Source organism: Oncorhynchus gorbuscha, unplaced genomic scaffold, assembly GCF_021184085.1.
Source record: "Oncorhynchus gorbuscha isolate QuinsamMale2020 ecotype Even-year unplaced genomic scaffold, OgorEven_v1.0 Un_scaffold_1978, whole genome shotgun sequence".
Classification (NCBI taxonomy): Eukaryota; Metazoa; Chordata; class Actinopteri; order Salmoniformes; family Salmonidae; genus Oncorhynchus; species Oncorhynchus gorbuscha.
The window spans coordinates 17,592-40,074 of record NW_025746606.1 but is presented as its reverse complement, the minus strand read 5'-3'; the positions used below and the strand labels follow the sequence as shown (position 1 = coordinate 40,074).

The window sequence follows — 22,483 nt, the reverse complement described above, 5'->3', positions numbered from 1 at the left end:
TCTGACCTGTTATCTCAATGACATACTTATGTAATGTCCTCCTAAATGTTTTGAAAAATGCTCCTTTTCTGGACAATAAATAGACAGGCAGAGGGTTCAAGAAAAGTACATGCTCCTGGTGAGGCTCGAACTCACAACCTCGGCATTGCTTCGCTGCATACTGCTGTATAAGTACCACACGCTAACCGATTGCGCCACAGGAGCCTGATACATTGATTAGCATATTTTGCACAAACATAGATGTACCATATTCGGTCCGAGTCAGTCCGACAATTGACCGACCTGGCTAACTCAGACGGTAGAGCATGAGACTCTTAATCTCGTATTCGTGGGTTCAAACCACAAATGGGGTGATTCTTTTCTGAGCCGAAGCACCAACACACTTCGCAAACAGCCATCCGCTTGGACTTTCGAGCAGTCTCGCCACCCTGCATTGCTGACTTGTCAGGCATAGCTGGTGATACAGAAGACTATGAATTTGAATACTAGCTTTGCCTGCACTCTGACCTGTTATCTCAATGACTTATACTGCTGTATAAGTAAAACAGGCTAACCAATTGCACCACAGGATCCATTAACAACACTCTCACTGATCACCATATTTTCCACAAACGGAGCTGTACGATAATCGGACCAGGTCAATATTACCGCTGAGATGCCTGGTTAGCTCAGTCGGTAGAGCATGACACTCTTAATCTCAGGGTCAGAAAACTAAGGATTTTAATACTAGCTGTGCCTGCACTCTGACCTGTTATCTCAATGATACTTATGTAATGTCCTCCTAAATGTTTTGAAAAATGCTCCTTTTCTGGACAATAAATAGACAGGCAGAGGGTTCAAGAAAAGTACATGCTCCTGGTGAGGCTCGAACTCACAACCTCGGCATTGCTTCGCTGCATACTGCTGTATAAGTACCACACGCTAACCGATTGCGCCACAGGAGCCTGATACATTGATTAGCATATTTTGCACAAACATAGATGTACCATATTCGGTCCGAGTCAGTCCGACAATTGACCGACCTGGCTAACTCAGACGGTAGAGCATGAGACTCTTAATCTCGTATTCGTGGGTTCAAACCACAAATGGGGTGATTCTTTTCTGAGCCGAAGCACCAACACACTTCGCAAACAGCCATCCGCTTGGACTTTCGAGCAGTCTCGCCACCCTGCATTGCTGACTTGTCAGGCATAGCTGGTGATACAGAAGACTATGAATTTGAATACTAGCTTTGCCTGCACTCTGACCTGTTATCTCAATGACTTATACTGCTGTATAAGTAAAACAGGCTAACCAATTGCACCACAGGATCCATTAACAACACTCTCACTGATCACCATATTTTCCACAAACGGAGCTGTACGATAATCGGACCAGGTCAATATTACCGCTGAGATGCCTGGTTAGCTCAGTCGGTAGAGCATGACACTCTTAATCTCAGGGTCAGAAAACTAAGGATTTTAATACTAGCTGTGCCTGCACTCTGACCTGTTATCTCAATGACATACTTATGTAATGTCCTCCTAAATGTTTTGAAAAATGCTCCTTTTCTGGACAATAAATAGACAGGCAGAGGGTTCAAGAAAAGTACATGCTCCTGGTGAGGCTCGAACTCACAACCTCGGCATTGCTTCGCTGCATACTGCTGTATAAGTACCACACGCTAACCGATTGCGCCACAGGAGCCTGATACATTGATTAGCATATTTTGCACAAACATAGATGTACCATATTCGGTCCGAGTCAGTCCGACAATTGACCGACCTGGCTAACTCAGACGGTAGAGCATGAGACTCTTAATCTCGTATTCGTGGGTTCAAACCACAAATGGGGTGATTCTTTTCTGAGCCGAAGCACCAACACACTTCGCAAACAGCCATCCGCTTGGACTTTCGAGCAGTCTCGCCACCCTGCATTGCTGACTTGTCAGGCATAGCTGGTGATACAGAAGACTATGAATTTGAATACTAGCTTTGCCTGCACTCTGACCTGTTATCTCAATGACTTATACTGCTGTATAAGTAAAACAGGCTAACCAATTGCACCACAGGATCCATTAACAACACTCTCACTGATCACCATATTTTCCACAAACGGAGCTGTACGATAATCGGACCAGGTCAATATTACCGCTGAGATGCCTGGTTAGCTCAGTCGGTAGAGCATGACACTCTTAATCTCAGGGTCAGAAAACTAAGGATTTTAATACTAGCTGTGCCTGCACTCTGACCTGTTATCTCAATGACATACTTATGTAATGTCCTCCTAAATGTTTTGAAAAATGCTCCTTTTCTGGACAATAAATAGACAGGCAGAGGGTTCAAGAAAAGTACATGCTCCTGGTGAGGCTCGAACTCACAACCTCGGCATTGCTTCGCTGCATACTGCTGTATAAGTACCACACGCTAACCGATTGCGCCACAGGAGCCTGATACATTGATTAGCATATTTTGCACAAACATAGATGTACCATATTCGGTCCGAGTCAGTCCGACAATTGACCGACCTGGCTAACTCAGACGGTAGAGCATGAGACTCTTAATCTCGTATTCGTGGGTTCAAACCACAAATGGGGTGATTCTTTTCTGAGCCGAAGCACCAACACACTTCGCAAACAGCCATCCGCTTGGACTTTCGAGCAGTCTCGCCACCCTGCATTGCTGACTTGTCAGGCATAGCTGGTGATACAGAAGACTATGAATTTGAATACTAGCTTTGCCTGCACTCTGACCTGTTATCTCAATGACTTATACTGCTGTATAAGTAAAACAGGCTAACCAATTGCACCACAGGATCCATTAACAACACTCTCACTGATCACCATATTTTCCACAAACGGAGCTGTACGATAATCGGACCAGGTCAATATTACCGCTGAGATGCCTGGTTAGCTCAGTCGGTAGAGCATGACACTCTTAATCTCAGGGTCAGAAAACTAAGGATTTTAATACTAGCTGTGCCTGCACTCTGACCTGTTATCTCAATGACATACTTATGTAATGTCCTCCTAAATGTTTTGAAAAATGCTCCTTTTCTGGACAATAAATAGACAGGCAGAGGGTTCAAGAAAAGTACATGCTCCTGGTGAGGCTCGAACTCACAACCTCGGCATTGCTTCGCTGCATACTGCTGTATAAGTACCACACGCTAACCGATTGCGCCACAGGAGCCTGATACATTGATTAGCATATTTTGCACAAACATAGATGTACCATATTCGGTCCGAGTCAGTCCGACAATTGACCGACCTGGCTAACTCAGACGGTAGAGCATGAGACTCTTAATCTCGTATTCGTGGGTTCAAACCACAAATGGGGTGATTCTTTTCTGAGCCGAAGCACCAACACACTTCGCAAACAGCCATCCGCTTGGACTTTCGAGCAGTCTCGCCACCCTGCATTGCTGACTTGTCAGGCATAGCTGGTGATACAGAAGACTATGAATTTGAATACTAGCTTTGCCTGCACTCTGACCTGTTATCTCAATGACTTATACTGCTGTATAAGTAAAACAGGCTAACCAATTGCACCACAGGATCCATTAACAACACTCTCACTGATCACCATATTTTCCACAAACGGAGCTGTACGATAATCGGACCAGGTCAATATTACCGCTGAGATGCCTGGTTAGCTCAGTCGGTAGAGCATGACACTCTTAATCTCAGGGTCAGAAAACTAAGGATTTTAATACTAGCTGTGCCTGCACTCTGACCTGTTATCTCAATGACATACTTATGTAATGTCCTCCTAAATGTTTTGAAAAATGCTCCTTTTCTGGACAATAAATAGACAGGCAGAGGGTTCAAGAAAAGTACATGCTCCTGGTGAGGCTCGAACTCACAACCTCGGCATTGCTTCGCTGCATACTGCTGTATAAGTACCACACGCTAACCGATTGCGCCACAGGAGCCTGATACATTGATTAGCATATTTTGCACAAACATAGATGTACCATATTCGGTCCGAGTCAGTCCGACAATTGACCGACCTGGCTAACTCAGACGGTAGAGCATGAGACTCTTAATCTCGTATTCGTGGGTTCAAACCACAAATGGGGTGATTCTTTTCTGAGCCGAAGCACCAACACACTTCGCAAACAGCCATCCGCTTGGACTTTCGAGCAGTCTCGCCACCCTGCATTGCTGACTTGTCAGGCATAGCTGGTGATACAGAAGACTATGAATTTGAATACTAGCTTTGCCTGCACTCTGACCTGTTATCTCAATGACTTATACTGCTGTATAAGTAAAACAGGCTAACCAATTGCACCACAGGATCCATTAACAACACTCTCACTGATCACCATATTTTCCACAAACGGAGCTGTACGATAATCGGACCAGGTCAATATTACCGCTGAGATGCCTGGTTAGCTCAGTCGGTAGAGCATGACACTCTTAATCTCAGGGTCAGAAAACTAAGGATTTTAATACTAGCTGTGCCTGCACTCTGACCTGTTATCTCAATGACATACTTATGTAATGTCCTCCTAAATGTTTTGAAAAATGCTCCTTTTCTGGACAATAAATAGACAGGCAGAGGGTTCAAGAAAAGTACATGCTCCTGGTGAGGCTCGAACTCACAACCTCGGCATTGCTTCGCTGCATACTGCTGTATAAGTACCACACGCTAACCGATTGCGCCACAGGAGCCTGATACATTGATTAGCATATTTTGCACAAACATAGATGTACCATATTCGGTCCGAGTCAGTCCGACAATTGACCGACCTGGCTAACTCAGACGGTAGAGCATGAGAGACTCTTAATCTCGTATTCGTGGGTTCAAACCACAAATGGGGTGATTCTTTTCTGAGCCGAAGCACCAACACACTTCGCAAACAGCCATCCGCTTGGACTTTCGAGCAGTCTCGCCACCCTGCATTGCTGACTTGTCAGGCATAGCTGGTGATACAGAAGACTATGAATTTGAATACTAGCTTTGCCTGCACTCTGACCTGTTATCTCAATGACTTATACTGCTGTATAAGTAAAACAGGCTAACCAATTGCACCACAGGATCCATTAACAACACTCTCACTGATCACCATATTTTCCACAAACGGAGCTGTACGATAATCGGACCAGGTCAATATTACCGCTGAGATGCCTGGTTAGCTCAGTCGGTAGAGCATGACACTCTTAATCTCAGGGTCAGAAAACTAAGGATTTTAATACTAGCTGTGCCTGCACTCTGACCTGTTATCTCAATGACATACTTATGTAATGTCCTCCTAAATGTTTTGAAAAATGCTCCTTTTCTGGACAATAAATAGACAGGCAGAGGGTTCAAGAAAAGTACATGCTCCTGGTGAGGCTCGAACTCACAACCTCGGCATTGCTTCGCTGCATACTGCTGTATAAGTACCACACGCTAACCGATTGCGCCACAGGAGCCTGATACATTGATTAGCATATTTTGCACAAACATAGATGTACCATATTCGGTCCGAGTCAGTCCGACAATTGACCGACCTGGCTAACTCAGACGGTAGAGCATGAGACTCTTAATCTCGTATTCGTGGGTTCAAACCACAAATGGGGTGATTCTTTTCTGAGCCGAAGCACCAACACACTTCGCAAACAGCCATCCGCTTGGACTTTCGAGCAGTCTCGCCACCCTGCATTGCTGACTTGTCAGGCATAGCTGGTGATACAGAAGACTATGAATTTGAATACTAGCTTTGCCTGCACTCTGACCTGTTATCTCAATGACTTATACTGCTGTATAAGTAAAACAGGCTAACCAATTGCACCACAGGATCCATTAACAACACTCTCACTGATCACCATATTTTCCACAAACGGAGCTGTACGATAATCGGACCAGGTCAATATTACCGCTGAGATGCCTGGTTAGCTCAGTCGGTAGAGCATGACACTCTTAATCTCAGGGTCAGAAAACTAAGGATTTTAATACTAGCTGTGCCTGCACTCTGACCTGTTATCTCAATGACATACTTATGTAATGTCCTCCTAAATGTTTTGAAAAATGCTCCTTTTCTGGACAATAAATAGACAGGCAGAGGGTTCAAGAAAAGTACATGCTCCTGGTGAGGCTCGAACTCACAACCTCGGCATTGCTTCGCTGCATACTGCTGTATAAGTACCACACGCTAACCGATTGCGCCACAGGAGCCTGATACATTGATTAGCATATTTTGCACAAACATAGATGTACCATATTCGGTCCGAGTCAGTCCGACAATTGACCGACCTGGCTAACTCAGACGGTAGAGCATGAGACTCTTAATCTCGTATTCGTGGGTTCAAACCACAAATGGGGTGATTCTTTTCTGAGCCGAAGCACCAACACACTTCGCAAACAGCCATCCGCTTGGACTTTCGAGCAGTCTCGCCACCCTGCATTGCTGACTTGTCAGGCATAGCTGGTGATACAGAAGACTATGAATTTGAATACTAGCTTTGCCTGCACTCTGACCTGTTATCTCAATGACTTATACTGCTGTATAAGTAAAACAGGCTAACCAATTGCACCACAGGATCCATTAACAACACTCTCACTGATCACCATATTTTCCACAAACGGAGCTGTACGATAATCGGACCAGGTCAATATTACCGCTGAGATGCCTGGTTAGCTCAGTCGGTAGAGCATGACACTCTTAATCTCAGGGTCAGAAAACTAAGGATTTTAATACTAGCTGTGCCTGCACTCTGACCTGTTATCTCAATGACATACTTATGTAATGTCCTCCTAAATGTTTTGAAAAATGCTCCTTTTCTGGACAATAAATAGACAGGCAGAGGGTTCAAGAAAAGTACATGCTCCTGGTGAGGCTCGAACTCACAACCTCGGCATTGCTTCGCTGCATACTGCTGTATAAGTACCACACGCTAACCGATTGCGCCACAGGAGCCTGATACATTGATTAGCATATTTTGCACAAACATAGATGTACCATATTCGGTCCGAGTCAGTCCGACAATTGACCGACCTGGCTAACTCAGACGGTAGAGCATGAGACTCTTAATCTCGTATTCGTGGGTTCAAACCACAAATGGGGTGATTCTTTTCTGAGCCGAAGCACCAACACACTTCGCAAACAGCCATCCGCTTGGACTTTCGAGCAGTCTCGCCACCCTGCATTGCTGACTTGTCAGGCATAGCTGGTGATACAGAAGACTATGAATTTGAATACTAGCTTTGCCTGCACTCTGACCTGTTATCTCAATGACTTATACTGCTGTATAAGTAAAACAGGCTAACCAATTGCACCACAGGATCCATTAACAACACTCACTGATCACCATATTTTCCACAAACGGAGCTGTACGATAATCGGACCAGGTCAATATTACCGCTGAGATGCCTGGTTAGCTCAGTCGGTAGAGCATGACACTCTTAATCTCAGGGTCAGAAAACTAAGGATTTTAATACTAGCTGTGCCTGCACTCTGACCTGTTATCTTAATGACATACTTATGTAATGTCCTCCTAAATGTTTTGAAAAATGCTCCTTTTCTGGACAATAAATAGACAGGCAGAGGGTTCAAGAAAAGTACATGCTCCTGGTGAGGCTCGAACTCACAACCTCGGCATTGCTTCGCTGCATACTGCTGTATAAGTACCACACGCTAACCGATTGCGCCACAGGAGCCTGATACATTGATTAGCATATTTTGCACAAACATAGATGTACCATATTCGGTCCGAGTCAGTCCGACAATTGACCGACCTGGCTAACTCAGACGGTAGAGCATGAGACTCTTAATCTCGTATTCGTGGGTTCAAACCACAAATGGGGTGATTCTTTTCTGAGCCGAAGCACCAACACACTTCGCAAACAGCCATCCGCTTGGACTTTCGAGCAGTCTCGCCACCCTGCATTGCTGACTTGTCAGGCATAGCTGGTGATACAGAAGACTATGAATTTGAATACTAGCTTTGCCTGCACTCTGACCTGTTATCTCAATGACTTATACTGCTGTATAAGTAAAACAGGCTAACCAATTGCACCACAGGATCCATTAACAACACTCTCACTGATCACCATATTTTCCACAAACGGAGCTGTACGATAATCGGACCAGGTCAATATTACCGCTGAGATGCCTGGTTAGCTCAGTCGGTAGAGCATGACACTCTTAATCTCAGGGTCAGAAAACTAAGGATTTTAATACTAGCTGTGCCTGCACTCTGACCTGTTATCTCAATGACATACTTATGTAATGTCCTCCTAAATGTTTTGAAAAATGCTCCTTTTCTGGACAATAAATAGACAGGCAGAGGGTTCAAGAAAAGTACATGCTCCTGGTGAGGCTCGAACTCACAACCTCGGCATTGCTTCGCTGCATACTGCTGTATAAGTACCACACGCTAACCGATTGCGCCACAGGAGCCTGATACATTGATTAGCATATTTTGCACAAACATAGATGTACCATATTCGGTCCGAGTCAGTCCGACAATTGACCGACCTGGCTAACTCAGACGGTAGAGCATGAGACTCTTAATCTCGTATTCGTGGGTTCAAACCACAAATGGGGTGATTCTTTTCTGAGCCGAAGCACCAACACACTTCGCAAACAGCCATCCGCTTGGACTTTCGAGCAGTCTCGCCACCCTGCATTGCTGACTTGTCAGGCATAGCTGGTGATACAGAAGACTATGAATTTGAATACTAGCTTTGCCTGCACTCTGACCTGTTATCTCAATGACTTATACTGCTGTATAAGTAAAACAGGCTAACCAATTGCACCACAGGATCCATTAACAACACTCTCACTGATCACCATATTTTCCACAAACGGAGCTGTACGATAATCGGACCAGGTCAATATTACCGCTGAGATGCCTGGTTAGCTCAGTCGGTAGAGCATGACACTCTTAATCTCAGGGTCAGAAAACTAAGGATTTTAATACTAGCTGTGCCTGCACTCTGACCTGTTATCTCAATGACATACTTATGTAATGTCCTCCTAAATGTTTTGAAAAATGCTCCTTTTCTGGACAATAAATAGACAGGCAGAGGGTTCAAGAAAAGTACATGCTCCTGGTGAGGCTCGAACTCACAACCTCGGCATTGCTTCGCTGCATACTGCTGTATAAGTACCACACGCTAACCGATTGCGCCACAGGAGCCTGATACATTGATTAGCATATTTTGCACAAACATAGATGTACCATATTCGGTCCGAGTCAGTCCGACAATTGACCGACCTGGCTAACTCAGACGGTAGAGCATGAGACTCTTAATCTCGTATTCGTGGGTTCAAACCACAAATGGGGTGATTCTTTTTCTGAGCCGAAGCACCAACACACTTCGCAAACAGCCATCCGCTTGGACTTTCGAGCAGTCTCGCCACCCTGCATTGCTGACTTGTCAGGCATAGCTGGTGATACAGAAGACTATGAATTTGAATACTAGCTTTGCCTGCACTCTGACCTGTTATCTCAATGACTTATACTGCTGTATAAGTAAAACAGGCTAACCAATTGCACCACAGGATCCATTAACAACACTCTCACTGATCACCATATTTTCCACAAACGGAGCTGTACGATAATCGGACCAGGTCAATATTACCGCTGAGATGCCTGGTTAGCTCAGTCGGTAGAGCATGACACTCTTAATCTCAGGGTCAGAAAACTAAGGATTTTAATACTAGCTGTGCCTGCACTCTGACCTGTTATCTCAATGACATACTTATGTAATGTCCTCCTAAATGTTTTGAAAAATGCTCCTTTTCTGGACAATAAATAGACAGGCAGAGGGTTCAAGAAAAGTACATGCTCCTCCTGGTGAGGCTCGAACTCACAACCTCGGCATTGCTTCGCTGCATACTGCTGTATAAGTACCACACGCTAACCGATTGCGCCACAGGAGCCTGATACATTGATTAGCATATTTTGCACAAACATAGATGTACCATATTCGGTCCGAGTCAGTCCGACAATTGACCGACCTGGCTAACTCAGACGGTAGAGCATGAGACTCTTAATCTCGTATTCGTGGGTTCAAACCACAAATGGGGTGATTCTTTTCTGAGCCGAAGCACCAACACACTTCGCAAACAGCCATCCGCTTGGACTTTCGAGCAGTCTCGCCACCCTGCATTGCTGACTTGTCAGGCATAGCTGGTGATACAGAAGACTATGAATTTGAATACTAGCTTTGCCTGCACTCTGACCTGTTATCTCAATGACTTATACTGCTGTATAAGTAAAACAGGCTAACCAATTGCACCACAGGATCCATTAACAACACTCTCACTGATCACCATATTTTCCACAAACGGAGCTGTACGATAATCGGACCAGGTCAATATTACCGCTGAGATGCCTGGTTAGCTCAGTCGGTAGAGCATGACACTCTTAATCTCAGGGTCAGAAAACTAAGGATTTTAATACTAGCTGTGCCTGCACTCTGACCTGTTATCTCAATGACATACTTATGTAATGTCCTCCTAAATGTTTTGAAAAATGCTCCTTTTCTGGACAATAAATAGACAGGCAGAGGGTTCAAGAAAAGTACATGCTCCTGGTGAGGCTCGAACTCACAACCTCGGCATTGCTTCGCTGCATACTGCTGTATAAGTACCACACGCTAACCGATTGCGCCACAGGAGCCTGATACATTGATTAGCATATTTTGCACAAACATAGATGTACCATATTCGGTCCGAGTCAGTCCGACAATTGACCGACCTGGCTAACTCAGACGGTAGAGCATGAGACTCTTAATCTCGTATTCGTGGGTTCAAACCACAAATGGGGTGATTCTTTTCTGAGCCGAAGCACCAACACACTTCGCAAACAGCCATCCGCTTGGACTTTCGAGCAGTCTCGCCACCCTGCATTGCTGACTTGTCAGGCATAGCTGGTGATACAGAAGACTATGAATTTGAATACTAGCTTTGCCTGCACTCTGACCTGTTATCTCAATGACTTATACTGCTGTATAAGTAAAACAGGCTAACCAATTGCACCACAGGATCCATTAACAACACTCTCACTGATCACCATATTTTCCACAAACGGAGCTGTACGATAATCGGACCAGGTCAATATTACCGCTGAGATGCCTGGTTAGCTCAGTCGGTAGAGCATGACACTCTTAATCTCAGGGTCAGAAAACTAAGGATTTTAATACTAGCTGTGCCTGCACTCTGACCTGTTATCTCAATGACATACTTATGTAATGTCCTCCTAAATGTTTTGAAAAATGCTCCTTTTCTGGACAATAAATAGACAGGCAGAGGGTTCAAGAAAAGTACATGCTCCTGGTGAGGCTCGAACTCACAACCTCGGCATTGCTTCGCTGCATACTGCTGTATAAGTACCACACGCTAACCGATTGCGCCACAGGAGCCTGATACATTGATTAGCATATTTTGCACAAACATAGATGTACCATATTCGGTCCGAGTCAGTCCGACAATTGACCGACCTGGCTAACTCAGACGGTAGAGCATGAGACTCTTAATCTCGTATTCGTGGGTTCAAACCACAAATGGGGTGATTCTTTTCTGAGCCGAAGCACCAACACACTTCGCAAACAGCCATCCGCTTGGACTTTCGAGCAGTCTCGCCACCCTGCATTGCTGACTTGTCAGGCATAGCTGGTGATACAGAAGACTATGAATTTGAATACTAGCTTTGCCTGCACTCTGACCTGTTATCTCAATGACTTATACTGCTGTATAAGTAAAACAGGCTAACCAATTGCACCACAGGATCCATTAACAACACTCTCACTGATCACCATATTTTCCACAAACGGAGCTGTACGATAATCGGACCAGGTCAATATTACCGCTGAGATGCCTGGTTAGCTCAGTCGGTAGAGCATGACACTCTTAATCTCAGGGTCAGAAAACTAAGGATTTTAATACTAGCTGTGCCTGCACTCTGACCTGTTATCTCAATGACATACTTATGTAATGTCCTCCTAAATGTTTTGAAAAATGCTCCTTTTCTGGACAATAAATAGACAGGCAGAGGGTTCAAGAAAAGTACATGCTCCTGGTGAGGCTCGAACTCACAACCTCGGCATTGCTTCGCTGCATACTGCTGTATAAGTACCACACGCTAACCGATTGCGCCACAGGAGCCTGATACATTGATTAGCATATTTTGCACAAACATAGATGTACCATATTCGGTCCGAGTCAGTCCGACAATTGACCGACCTGGCTAACTCAGACGGTAGAGCATGAGACTCTTAATCTCGTATTCGTGGGTTCAAACCACAAATGGGGTGATTCTTTTCTGAGCCGAAGCACCAACACACTTCGCAAACAGCCATCCGCTTGGACTTTCGAGCAGTCTCGCCACCCTGCATTGCTGACTTGTCAGGCATAGCTGGTGATACAGAAGACTATGAATTTGAATACTAGCTTTGCCTGCACTCTGACCTGTTATCTCAATGACTTATACTGCTGTATAAGTAAAACAGGCTAACCAATTGCACCACAGGATCCATTAACAACACTCTCACTGATCACCATATTTTCCACAAACGGAGCTGTACGATAATCGGACCAGGTCAATATTACCGCTGAGATGCCTGGTTAGCTCAGTCGGTAGAGCATGACACTCTTAATCTCAGGGTCAGAAAACTAAGGATTTTAATACTAGCTGTGCCTGCACTCTGACCTGTTATCTCAATGACATACTTATGTAATGTCCTCCTAAATGTTTTGAAAAATGCTCCTTTTCTGGACAATAAATAGACAGGCAGAGGGTTCAAGAAAAGTACATGCTCCTGGTGAGGCTCGAACTCACAACCTCGGCATTGCTTCGCTGCATACTGCTGTATAAGTACCACACGCTAACCGATTGCGCCACAGGAGCCTGATACATTGATTAGCATATTTTGCACAAACATAGATGTACCATATTCGGTCCGAGTCAGTCCGACAATTGACCGACCTGGCTAACTCAGACGGTAGAGCATGAGACTCTTAATCTCGTATTCGTGGGTTCAAACCACAAATGGGGTGATTCTTTTCTGAGCCGAAGCACCAACACACTTCGCAAACAGCCATCCGCTTGGACTTTCGAGCAGTCTCGCCACCCTGCATTGCTGACTTGTCAGGCATAGCTGGTGATACAGAAGACTATGAATTTGAATACTAGCTTTGCCTGCACTCTGACCTGTTATCTCAATGACTTATACTGCTGTATAAGTAAAACAGGCTAACCAATTGCACCACAGGATCCATTAACAACACTCTCACTGATCACCATATTTTCCACAAACGGAGCTGTACGATAATCGGACCAGGTCAATATTACCGCTGAGATGCCTGGTTAGCTCAGTCGGTAGAGCATGACACTCTTAATCTCAGGGTCAGAAAACTAAGGATTTTAATACTAGCTGTGCCTGCACTCTGACCTGTTATCTCAATGACATACTTATGTAATGTCCTCCTAAATGTTTTGAAAAATGCTCCTTTTCTGGACAATAAATAGACAGGCAGAGGGTTCAAGAAAAGTACATGCTCCTGGTGAGGCTCGAACTCACAACCTCGGCATTGCTTCGCTGCATACTGCTGTATAAGTACCACACGCTAACCGATTGCGCCACAGGAGCCTGATACATTGATTAGCATATTTTGCACAAACATAGATGTACCATATTCGGTCCGAGTCAGTCCGACAATTGACCGACCTGGCTAACTCAGACGGTAGAGCATGAGACTCTTAATCTCGTATTCGTGGGTTCAAACCACAAATGGGGTGATTCTTTTCTGAGCCGAAGCACCAACACACTTCGCAAACAGCCATCCGCTTGGACTTTCGAGCAGTCTCGCCACCCTGCATTGCTGACTTGTCAGGCATAGCTGGTGATACAGAAGACTATGAATTTGAATACTAGCTTTGCCTGCACTCTGACCTGTTATCTCAATGACTTATACTGCTGTATAAGTAAAACAGGCTAACCAATTGCACCACAGGATCCATTAACAACACTCTCACTGATCACCATATTTTCCACAAACGGAGCTGTACGATAATCGGACCAGGTCAATATTACCGCTGAGATGCCTGGTTAGCTCAGTCGGTAGAGCATGACACTCTTAATCTCAGGGTCAGAAAACTAAGGATTTTAATACTAGCTGTGCCTGCACTCTGACCTGTTATCTCAATGACATACTTATGTAATGTCCTCCTAAATGTTTTGAAAAATGCTCCTTTTCTGGACAATAAATAGACAGGCAGAGGGTTCAAGAAAAGTACATGCTCCTGGTGAGGCTCGAACTCACAACCTCGGCATTGCTTCGCTGCATACTGCTGTATAAGTACCACACGCTAACCGATTGCGCCACAGGAGCCTGATACATTGATTAGCATATTTTGCACAAACATAGATGTACCATATTCGGTCCGAGTCAGTCCGACAATTGACCGACCTGGCTAACTCAGACGGTAGAGCATGAGACTCTTAATCTCGTATTCGTGGGTTCAAACCACAAATGGGGTGATTCTTTTCTGAGCCGAAGCACCAACACACTTCGCAAACAGCCATCCGCTTGGACTTTCGAGCAGTCTCGCCACCCTGCATTGCTGACTTGTCAGGCATAGCTGGTGATACAGAAGACTATGAATTTGAATACTAGCTTTGCCTGCACTCTGACCTGTTATCTCAATGACTTATACTGCTGTATAAGTAAAACAGGCTAACCAATTGCACCACAGGATCCATTAACAACACTCTCACTGATCACCATATTTTCCACAAACGGAGCTGTACGATAATCGGACCAGGTCAATATTATTGCTGAGATGCCTGGTTAGCTCAGTCGGTAGAGCATGACACTCTTAATCTCAGGGTCAGAAAACTAAGGATTTTAATACTAGCTGTGCCTGCACTCTGACCTGTTATCTCAATGACATACTTATGTAATGTCCTCCTAAATGTTTTGAAAAATGCTCCTTTTCTGGACAATAAATAGACAGGCAGAGGGTTCAAGAAAAGTACATGCTCCTGGTGAGGCTCGAACTCACAACCTCGGCATTGCTTCGCTGCATACTGCTGTATAAGTACCACACGCTAACCGATTGCGCCACAGGAGCCTGATACATTGATTAGCATATTTTGCACAAACATAGATGTACCATATTCGGTCCGAGTCAGTCCGACAATTGACCGACCTGGCTAACTCAGACGGTAGAGCATGAGACTCTTAATCTCGTATTCGTGGGTTCAAACCACAAATGGGGTGATTCTTTTCTGAGCCGAAGCACCAACACACTTCGCAAACAGCCATCCGCTTGGACTTTCGAGCAGTCTCGCCACCCTGCATTGCTGACTTGTCAGGCATAGCTGGTGATACAGAAGACTATGAATTTGAATACTAGCTTTGCCTGCACTCTGACCTGTTATCTCAATGACTTATACTGCTGTATAAGTAAAACAGGCTAACCAATTGCACCACAGGATCCATTAACAACACTCTCACTGATCACCATATTTTCCACAAACGGAGCTGTACGATAATCGGACCAGGTCAATATTACCGCTGAGATGCCTGGTTAGCTCAGTCGGTAGAGCATGACACTCTTAATCTCAGGGTCAGAAAACTAAGGATTTTAATACTAGCTGTGCCTGCACTCTGACCTGTTATCTCAATGACATACTTATGTAATGTCCTCCTAAATGTTTTGAAAAATGCTCCTTTTCTGGACAATAAATAGACAGGCAGAGGGTTCAAGAAAAGTACATGCTCCTGGTGAGGCTCGAACTCACAACCTCGGCATTGCTTCGCTGCATACTGCTGTATAAGTACCACACGCTAACCGATTGCGCCACAGGAGCCTGATACATTGATTAGCATATTTTGCACAAACATAGATGTACCATATTGGTCCGAGTCAGTCCGACAATTGACCGACCTGGCTAACTCAGACGGTAGAGCATGAGACTCTTAATCTCGTATTCGTGGGTTCAAACCACAAATGGGGTGATTCTTTTCAGAGCCGAAGCACCAAAACACTTCGCAAACAGCCATCCGCTTGGACTTTCGAGCAGTCTCGCCACCCTGCATTGCTGACTTGTCAGGCATAGCTGGTGATACAGAAGACTATGAATTTGAATACTAGCTTTGCCTGCACTCTGACCTGTTATCTCAATGACTTATACTGCTGTATAAGTAAAACAGGCTAACCAATTGCACCACAGGATCCATCAAAAACACTTTCACTGATCACCATATTTTGCAGAAATGGAGCTGAAAGATATTCGGACCAAGTCAATATTACTATTGTGGTACCTGGCTAGCTCAGTCGGTAGAACATGAGACTCTTAATCTCAGGGTCGTGGGTTCGATCCCCACGTTAGGTGGTTATTTTCTCTGCAGGAGCAGCAACTCACTTCGCAAACAGCCATCCGCTTGGACTTTCGAGCAGTCTCGCCACCCTGCATTGCTGACTTGTCAGGCATAGCTGGTGATACAGAAGACTATGAATTTCAATACTTGCTGTGCCTGCACTCTGACCTGTTATCTCAATGACATACCTATTACTTATACTGCTGTATAAGTAAAACAGTCTAACCAATTGCACCACAGGATCCATTAACAACACTCTCACTGATCACCATATTTTGCAGAAATGGAGCATAATGTAATAGAGACAGTAGATGTAGCTGGTCTGTCATAATAAAATAGAGACATAGAGACAGTAGATCTTTCAAGTTTTTACTGCTAACCTACAAAGCATTACATGGGCTTGCTCCTACCTATCTCTCTGATTTGGTCCTGCCGTACATACCTACACGTACGCTACGGTCACAAGACGCAGGCCTCCTAATTGTCCCTAGAATTTCTAAGCAAACAGCTGGAGCCAGGGCTTTCTCCTATAGAGCTCCATTTTTATGGAACGGTCTGCCTACCCATGTTAGAGACTCAAACTCGGTCTCAACCTTTAAGTCTTTACTGAAGACTCATCTCTTCAGTGGGTCATATGATTGAGTGTAGTCTGGCCCAGGAGTGGGAAGGTGAACGGAAAGGCTCTGGAGCAACGAACCGCCCTTGCTGTCTCTGCCTGGCCGGTTCCCTTCTTTCCACTGGGATTCTCTGCCTCTAACCCTATTACAGGGGCTGAGTCACTGGCTTACTGGGGCTCTCTCATTCCATCCCTGGAGGGGGTGCGTCACCTGAGTGGGTTGATTCACTGTTGTGGTCATCCTGTCTGGGTTGGCATCCCCCCCCTTGGGTTGTGCCGTGGCGGAGATCTTTGTGGGCTATACTCAGCCTTGTCTCAGGATGGTAAGTTGGTGGTTGAAGATATCCCTCTAGTGGTGTGGGGGCTGTGCTTTGGCAAAGTGGGTGGGGTTATATCCTTCCTGTTTGGCCCTGTCCGGGGGTGTCCTCGGATGGGGCCACAGTGTCTCCTGACCCCTCCTGTTTCAGCCTCCAGTATTTATGCTGCAGTAGTTTATGTGTCGGGGGGCTAGGGTCAGTTTGTTATATCTGGAGTACTTCTCCTGTCCTATTCGGTGTCCTGTGTGAATCTAAGTGTGCATTCTCTAATTCTCTCCTTCTCTCTTTCTTTCTCTCTCTCGGAGGACCTGAACCCTAGGACCATGTCCCAGGACTACCTGACATGATGACTCCTTGCTGTCCCTAGTCCACCTGGCCATGCTGCTGCTCCAGTTTAAACTGTTCTGCCTTACAATTATTCGACCATGCTGGTCATTTATGAACATTTGAACATCTTGGCCATGTTCTGTTATAATCTCCACCTGGCACAGCCAGAAGAGGACTGGCCACCCCACATATGCTCTCTCTAATTCTCTCTTTCTTTCTCTCTCTCGGAGGACCTGAGCCCTAGGACCGTGCCCCAGAACTACCTGACATGATGACTCCTTGCTGTCCCCAGTCCACCTGACCTTGCTGCTGCTCCAGTTTAAACTGTTCTGCCTTATTATTATTCGACCATGCTGGTCATTTATGAACATTTGAACATCTTGGCCATGTTCTGTTATAATATCTACCCGGCACAGCCAGAAGAGGACTGGCCACCCCACATAGCCTGGTTCCTCTCTAGGTTTCTTCCGAGGTTTTGGCCTTTCTAGGGAGTTATTCCTAGCCACCGTGCTTTTACAACTGCATTGCTTGCTGTTTGGGGTTTTAGGCTGGGTTTCTGTACAGCACTTTGAGATATAAGCTGATGTACGAAGGGCTATATAAATACATTTGATTTGATTTGATTTGATTTTAGATCAAGCTGGTCTGTCATAATTTAATAGAGACAGTAGATCTAGCTGATCTGTCATAATATAATAGAGATAGTAGATCTAGTGGGTCTGTAATAATATAATAGAGACAGTTGATCTAGCTGGTCTGTCGATATTTAATAGAAACAGTAGATCGAGCTGGTCTGTCATAATATAATAGAGACAGTAGATCAAGCTGGTCTGTCATAATATAGTAGAGACAGTAGATCTAGCTGGTCTGTCATAATATAATAGAGACAATAGATTTAGCTGGCCTGTCATACTGTAATAGAGACAGGAGATTTAGCTGGTCTGTCATAATATCATAGAGACAGTAGATCTGGTCTATCATAATATAATAGAGACAGTAGATCTAGCTGGTCTGTCATAATATAATAGAGAATGTATATCTTGCTGGTCTGTCATAATATAATAGAGACAGTAGATCTAGCTGGTCTGTCATAATATAACAGAGACAGTAGATCTAGCTGGTCTGTCATATTATAATAGAGACAGTAGATCTAACCGGTCTGTCATAATATAATAGAGACATAGAGACAGTAGATCTAGCTGGTCTGTCATAATATAATAGAGCCAGTAGATTTAGCTGATCTGTCATACGATAATAGAGACAGTAGATCTGGTCTGTCATAATATAATAGAGACAGTAGATCTAGCTGGTCTGTCATAATATAATAGAGAATGTATATCTAGCTGGTCTGTCATAATATAATAGAGACAGTAGATCTAGCTGGTCTGTCATAATATAATAGAGACAGTAGATCTAGCTGGTCTGTCATATTATAATAGTGACATTAGATTAGGCTGGTCTTTCATAATATAATAGAGACAGTAGATTTAGCTGGTCTGTCATAATATAATAGAGACAGTAAATCTAGCTGGTCTGTCATAATATAATACAGGCAGTAGATTTTGCTGGTCTGTCATAATATAATAGAGACAGTAGATCTAGCTAGTCTGTCATAATATAATAGAGACAGTAGATCTAGCTGGTCTGTCATAATATAATAGAGAGAGTAGATCGAGCTGGTCTGACATAATATAATAGAGACAGTAGATTTAGCTGGTCTGTCATACTGTAATAGAGACATAGAGACAGTATATTTTGCTGGTCTGTCATAATATAATAGAGACAGTAGATCTAGCTAGTCTGTCATACTGTAATAGAGACAGTAGATCTAGCTGGTCTGTCATAATATAATAGAGACAGTAGATTTAGCTGGCCTGTCATTTTGGCCTTTCTAGGGAGTTATTCCTAGCCACCGTGCTTTTACAACTGCATTGCTTGCTGTTTGGGGTTTTAGGCTGGGTTTCTGTACAGCACTTTGAGATATAAGCTGATGTACGAAGGGCTATATAAATAAATTTGATTGGATTTGATTTGATTTTAGATCAAGCTGGTCTGTCATAATATAATAGAGACATTAGATCAGGCGGGTCTGTCATAATATAATAGTGACATTAGATCAGGCGGGTCTGTCATAATATAATAGTGACATTAGATCAGGCGGGTCTGTCATAATATAATAGAGACAGGAGATTTAGCTGGTCTGTCATAATATAATAGAGACAGGAGATTTAGCTGGTCTGTCATAATATAATAGAGACAGTAGGTATAGCTGGTCTGTCATAATATAATAGAGACAGTAGATCTAGCTGGTCTGTCATAATATAATAGAGACAGTAGATTTAGCTGATCTGTCATAATATAATAGAGACAGTAGATCTGGTCTATCATAATATAATAGAGACAGTAGATCTAGCTGGTCTGTCATAATATAATAGAGAATGTATATCTAGCTGGTATGTCATAATATAATAGAGACAGTAGATCTAGCTTGTCCCTCATAATATAATAGAGACAGTAGATCTAGCCGGTCTGTCATAATATAATAGAGACATAGAGACAGTAGATCTAGCTGGTCTGTCATAATATAATAGAGACAGTAGATTTAGCTGATCTGTCATAAGATAATAGAGACAGTAGATCTGGTCTGTCATAATATAATAGAGACAGTAGATCTAGCTGGTCTGTCATAATATAATAGAGAATGTATATCTAGCTGGTCTGTCATAATATAATAGAGACAGTAGATCTAGCTGGTCTGTCATAATATAATAGAGACAGTAGATCAAGCTGGTCTGTCATAATATAATAGAGACATAGAGACAGTATATCTAGCTGGTCTGTCATAATATAATAGAGACAGTAGATTTAGCTGATCTGTCATAAGATAATAGAGACAGTAGATCTGGTCTGTCATAATATAATAGAGACAGTAGATCTAGCTGGTCTGTCATAATATAATAGAGACAGTAGATCAAGCTAGTCTGTCATATTATAATAGTGACATTAGATTAGGCTGGTCTTTCATAATATAATAGAGACAGTAGATCTAGCTGGTCTGTCATAATATCATAGAGACAGTAGGTCTAGCTGGTCTGTCATAATATAATAGAGACAGTAGATTTAGCTGGCCTGTCATTTTGGCCTTTCTAGGGAGTTATTCCTAGCCACCGTGCTTTTACAACTGCATTGCTTGCTGTTTGGGGTTTTAGGCTGGGTTTCTGTACAGCACTTTGAGATATAAGCTGATGTACGAAGGGCTATATAAATAAATTTGATTTGATTTGATTTGATTTTAGATCAAGCTGGTCTGTCATAATTTAATAGAGACAGTAGATCTAGCTGGTCTGTCATAATATAATAGAGATAGTAGATCTAGTGGGTCTGTCATAATATAGTAGAGACAGTAGATCTAGCTGGTCTGTCATCTTATAATAGAGAGTAGATCTAGCTGGTCTGTCGATATTTAATAGAGACAGTAGATCGAGCTGGTCTGTCATAATATAATAGAGACAGTAGATCTAGCTGGTCTGTCATAATATAATTGAGACATTAGATCTCGCTGGTCTGTCATAAAATAATAGAGACAGTAGATCAAGCTGGTCTGTCATAATATAGTAGAGACAGTAGATCTAGCTGGTCTGTCATAATATAATAGAGACAGTAGATTTAGCTGGCCTGTCATACTGTAATAGAGACAGTAGATCTAGCTGGTCTGTCATAATATAATAGTAACATTAGATCAGGCGGGTCTGTCATAATATATTAGAGACAGTAGATCTAGCTGGTCTGTCATAATATAATAGAGACAGTAGATTTAGCTGATCTGTCATAAGATAATAGAGACAGTAGATATGGTCTGTCATAATATAATAGAGACAGTAGATCTAGCTGGTCTGTCATAATATAATAGAGAATGTATATCTAGCTGGTCTGTCATAATATAATAGAGACAGTAGATCTAGCTGGTCTGTCATAATATAATAGAGACAGTAGATCTAGCTGGTCTATCATAATATAATAGAGACAGTAGATTTAGCTGGTCTGTCATAATATAATAGAGACAGTAAATCTAGCTGGTCTGTCATAATATAATACAGGCAGTAGATTTTGCTGGTCTGTCATAATATAATAGAGACAGTAGATCTAGCTAGTCTGTCATAATATGATAGAGACAGTAGATCTAGCTGGTCTGTCATAATATAATAGAGACAGTAGATCTAGCTGGTCTGTCATAATATAATAGAGAGAGTAGATCTAGATGGTCTGACATAATATAATAGAGACAGTAGATTTAGCTGGTCTGTCATACCATAAGGTGAATGCACCAATTTGTAAGACGCTCTGCTAACTGACTTAAATGTAAAATGTAAATACTGTAATAGAGACAGTAGATCTAGCTGGTCTGTCATACTGTAATAGAGACAGTAGATTTAGCTGGTCTGTCATACTGTAATAGAGACAGTAGATCTGGTCTATCATAATATAATCGAGACAGGAGATTTAGCTGGTCTGTCATAATATAATAGAGACAGTAGGTCTAGCTGGTCTGTCATAATATAATAGAGAATGTATATCTAGCTGGTCTGTCATAATATAATAGAGACAGTAGATCTAGCTGGTCTGTCATAATATAATAGAGACAGTAGATCAAGCTGGTCTGTCATAATATAATAGAGACATAGAGACAGTATATCTAGCTGGTCTGTCATAATATAATAGAGACAGTAGATTTAGCTGATCTGTCATAAGATAATAGAGACAGTAGATCTGGTCTGTCATAATATAATAGAGACAGTAGATCTAGCTGGTCTGTCATAATATAATAGAGACAGTAGATCAAGCTAGTCTGTCATATTATAATAGTGACATTAGATTAGGCTGGTCTTTCATAATATAATAGAGACAGTAGATCTAGCTGGTCTGT

The 22,483-nt window shown here is 43.1% G+C and overlaps 22 non-coding genes across 22 annotated transcripts; all 22 read right to left on the bottom strand.

Annotated features, from left to right (window-relative positions):
• Positions 1-110: 110 nt before the first annotated feature.
• Positions 111-204, bottom strand: trnai-uau. The gene is made up of 2 exons: positions 167-204; positions 111-146 (listed from the first exon to the last, which is right to left on the bottom strand). It is a non-coding gene; the product is annotated as a tRNA-Ile (tRNA).
• A 646-nt stretch (positions 205-850) lies between these two features.
• On the bottom strand, positions 851-944 carry trnai-uau. The gene is made up of 2 exons: positions 907-944; positions 851-886 (listed from the first exon to the last, which is right to left on the bottom strand). It is a non-coding gene; the product is annotated as a tRNA-Ile (tRNA).
• A 648-nt stretch (positions 945-1,592) lies between these two features.
• On the bottom strand, positions 1,593-1,686 carry trnai-uau. The gene is made up of 2 exons: positions 1,649-1,686; positions 1,593-1,628 (listed from the first exon to the last, which is right to left on the bottom strand). It is a non-coding gene; the product is annotated as a tRNA-Ile (tRNA).
• A 648-nt stretch (positions 1,687-2,334) lies between these two features.
• trnai-uau lies at positions 2,335-2,428 on the bottom strand. The gene is made up of 2 exons: positions 2,391-2,428; positions 2,335-2,370 (listed from the first exon to the last, which is right to left on the bottom strand). It is a non-coding gene; the product is annotated as a tRNA-Ile (tRNA).
• Positions 2,429-3,076: 648 nt separating this feature from the next.
• Positions 3,077-3,170, bottom strand: trnai-uau. The gene is made up of 2 exons: positions 3,133-3,170; positions 3,077-3,112 (listed from the first exon to the last, which is right to left on the bottom strand). It is a non-coding gene; the product is annotated as a tRNA-Ile (tRNA).
• Positions 3,171-3,818: 648 nt separating this feature from the next.
• trnai-uau lies at positions 3,819-3,912 on the bottom strand. The gene is made up of 2 exons: positions 3,875-3,912; positions 3,819-3,854 (listed from the first exon to the last, which is right to left on the bottom strand). It is a non-coding gene; the product is annotated as a tRNA-Ile (tRNA).
• Positions 3,913-4,560: 648 nt separating this feature from the next.
• trnai-uau lies at positions 4,561-4,654 on the bottom strand. Its single transcript has 2 exons — positions 4,617-4,654; positions 4,561-4,596 (listed from the first exon to the last, which is right to left on the bottom strand). It is a non-coding gene; the product is annotated as a tRNA-Ile (tRNA).
• Positions 4,655-5,304: 650 nt separating this feature from the next.
• On the bottom strand, positions 5,305-5,398 carry trnai-uau. Its single transcript has 2 exons — positions 5,361-5,398; positions 5,305-5,340 (listed from the first exon to the last, which is right to left on the bottom strand). It is a non-coding gene; the product is annotated as a tRNA-Ile (tRNA).
• A 648-nt stretch (positions 5,399-6,046) lies between these two features.
• trnai-uau lies at positions 6,047-6,140 on the bottom strand. Its single transcript has 2 exons — positions 6,103-6,140; positions 6,047-6,082 (listed from the first exon to the last, which is right to left on the bottom strand). It is a non-coding gene; the product is annotated as a tRNA-Ile (tRNA).
• A 648-nt stretch (positions 6,141-6,788) lies between these two features.
• trnai-uau lies at positions 6,789-6,882 on the bottom strand. Its single transcript has 2 exons — positions 6,845-6,882; positions 6,789-6,824 (listed from the first exon to the last, which is right to left on the bottom strand). It is a non-coding gene; the product is annotated as a tRNA-Ile (tRNA).
• A 646-nt stretch (positions 6,883-7,528) lies between these two features.
• Positions 7,529-7,622, bottom strand: trnai-uau. The gene is made up of 2 exons: positions 7,585-7,622; positions 7,529-7,564 (listed from the first exon to the last, which is right to left on the bottom strand). It is a non-coding gene; the product is annotated as a tRNA-Ile (tRNA).
• Positions 7,623-8,270: 648 nt separating this feature from the next.
• Positions 8,271-8,364, bottom strand: trnai-uau. Its single transcript has 2 exons — positions 8,327-8,364; positions 8,271-8,306 (listed from the first exon to the last, which is right to left on the bottom strand). It is a non-coding gene; the product is annotated as a tRNA-Ile (tRNA).
• Positions 8,365-9,012: 648 nt separating this feature from the next.
• On the bottom strand, positions 9,013-9,106 carry trnai-uau. The gene is made up of 2 exons: positions 9,069-9,106; positions 9,013-9,048 (listed from the first exon to the last, which is right to left on the bottom strand). It is a non-coding gene; the product is annotated as a tRNA-Ile (tRNA).
• A 649-nt stretch (positions 9,107-9,755) lies between these two features.
• On the bottom strand, positions 9,756-9,852 carry trnai-uau. Its single transcript has 2 exons — positions 9,815-9,852; positions 9,756-9,794 (listed from the first exon to the last, which is right to left on the bottom strand). It is a non-coding gene; the product is annotated as a tRNA-Ile (tRNA).
• Positions 9,853-10,500: 648 nt separating this feature from the next.
• trnai-uau lies at positions 10,501-10,594 on the bottom strand. The gene is made up of 2 exons: positions 10,557-10,594; positions 10,501-10,536 (listed from the first exon to the last, which is right to left on the bottom strand). It is a non-coding gene; the product is annotated as a tRNA-Ile (tRNA).
• A 648-nt stretch (positions 10,595-11,242) lies between these two features.
• Positions 11,243-11,336, bottom strand: trnai-uau. The gene is made up of 2 exons: positions 11,299-11,336; positions 11,243-11,278 (listed from the first exon to the last, which is right to left on the bottom strand). It is a non-coding gene; the product is annotated as a tRNA-Ile (tRNA).
• A 648-nt stretch (positions 11,337-11,984) lies between these two features.
• Positions 11,985-12,078, bottom strand: trnai-uau. The gene is made up of 2 exons: positions 12,041-12,078; positions 11,985-12,020 (listed from the first exon to the last, which is right to left on the bottom strand). It is a non-coding gene; the product is annotated as a tRNA-Ile (tRNA).
• Positions 12,079-12,726: 648 nt separating this feature from the next.
• Positions 12,727-12,820, bottom strand: trnai-uau. Its single transcript has 2 exons — positions 12,783-12,820; positions 12,727-12,762 (listed from the first exon to the last, which is right to left on the bottom strand). It is a non-coding gene; the product is annotated as a tRNA-Ile (tRNA).
• A 648-nt stretch (positions 12,821-13,468) lies between these two features.
• trnai-uau lies at positions 13,469-13,562 on the bottom strand. Its single transcript has 2 exons — positions 13,525-13,562; positions 13,469-13,504 (listed from the first exon to the last, which is right to left on the bottom strand). It is a non-coding gene; the product is annotated as a tRNA-Ile (tRNA).
• Positions 13,563-14,210: 648 nt separating this feature from the next.
• On the bottom strand, positions 14,211-14,304 carry trnai-uau. Its single transcript has 2 exons — positions 14,267-14,304; positions 14,211-14,246 (listed from the first exon to the last, which is right to left on the bottom strand). It is a non-coding gene; the product is annotated as a tRNA-Ile (tRNA).
• A 648-nt stretch (positions 14,305-14,952) lies between these two features.
• trnai-uau lies at positions 14,953-15,046 on the bottom strand. The gene is made up of 2 exons: positions 15,009-15,046; positions 14,953-14,988 (listed from the first exon to the last, which is right to left on the bottom strand). It is a non-coding gene; the product is annotated as a tRNA-Ile (tRNA).
• A 648-nt stretch (positions 15,047-15,694) lies between these two features.
• On the bottom strand, positions 15,695-15,788 carry trnai-uau. Its single transcript has 2 exons — positions 15,751-15,788; positions 15,695-15,730 (listed from the first exon to the last, which is right to left on the bottom strand). It is a non-coding gene; the product is annotated as a tRNA-Ile (tRNA).
• Between the last annotated feature and the right edge of the window lie 6,695 nt (positions 15,789-22,483).